The sequence below is a fragment of the Pteropus vampyrus genome, unplaced genomic scaffold (genome assembly GCF_000151845.1).
Source record: "Pteropus vampyrus isolate Shadow unplaced genomic scaffold, Pvam_2.0 Scaffold157, whole genome shotgun sequence".
NCBI classification, from domain to species: domain Eukaryota; kingdom Metazoa; phylum Chordata; class Mammalia; order Chiroptera; family Pteropodidae; genus Pteropus; species Pteropus vampyrus.
Genome location: NW_011888938.1, coordinates 988,344 through 989,179, shown reverse-complemented (window position 1 = coordinate 989,179; position 836 = coordinate 988,344). Strand labels below are relative to the sequence as shown.

General features: G+C 73.1%; 1 protein-coding gene across 2 annotated transcripts in view; it reads left to right on the top strand.

Annotated features, from left to right (window-relative positions):
- Positions 1-6: 6 nt before the first annotated feature.
- Positions 7-836, top strand: part of EGFL7 (EGF like domain multiple 7) — a 7,987-nt gene continuing 7,157 nt past the window's right edge. For both annotated transcript variants that reach the window (XM_011369923.2, XM_011369922.2), the window contains exon 1: positions 7-49. The gene's annotated coding sequence lies outside the window, so the exon portion shown is untranslated. The remainder of the gene's footprint in view (positions 50-836) is intronic.

Genomic DNA, 836 nt, shown 5'->3' with positions numbered 1-836 from the left:
CGTGCGCGGAGCTGGGGGGCGACGCGGAGAGACGGCGGGGAGTCGAGAGGTGAGCGGGCCGGGGACGCCGGGCGCCAGCGCGCACCGACCCTGCTCCCCAGCCCGGGCCCCGCGTCCTGAGGCTGGGTCTGCAGAATGGGCCCAGCAGCCTTGGGGAAAGGGCGCCCCCTGCAGGTGACAGGCGTCCCGGTCTGGGCCGCGCGGGGGGCCGGGGTGGGGGGCGCCGCAGCCCTCCCACCCCCCATCCGAGCCCAGCGGATCCTTCAGGGCCTGGCTCAAGGCCTCGCAGGCCCCGTACCCCGCCGCCCAGGCCAGCCGAGCCGTCTGCGGGGCCGGGGTGTCACTCCGCCCCCACTTCCAGCCCCCACGAAGCCGGCCATGCCGGGGGAAGGGGAGACGTGGGGCGGGCGGTGGAGAGGACCCATAAAGAGTCAGCCTCATCTCACTCCGCCTCTCCGCGCCCCCCACGTGGGTCCTGCCGTGCAGTGCACCCCTCCCGGTGGGGGGCGACCGGGGCAGCAACCCAAGGTGGAGTCAGGCCCCTCCCTCTGCGGACCCGGCCTTCACGGGTGGCCCCCCGGGGATGCAGGCCGGCCAGGTGCAAGGGAAGGTGATGGGCAAGGCTTACGCCGACTCTCTCGAAGGGACAGGACGCTATTGCTTATGGACCTGTAGGCGCGCGGCCCCCCCAACCGCCCCGACTGGCCGGCACCAAAAGGGAAATGAGATTCTGCGAGGCCAGCACAGGCCGGGCAGCGCCATCCGCTTCCTCAGGCCTGGGGGGGTGGGGGGAAGCGTGACTTTCAGAAACTGGGCCTCCCCTTTCCGAAGGCACC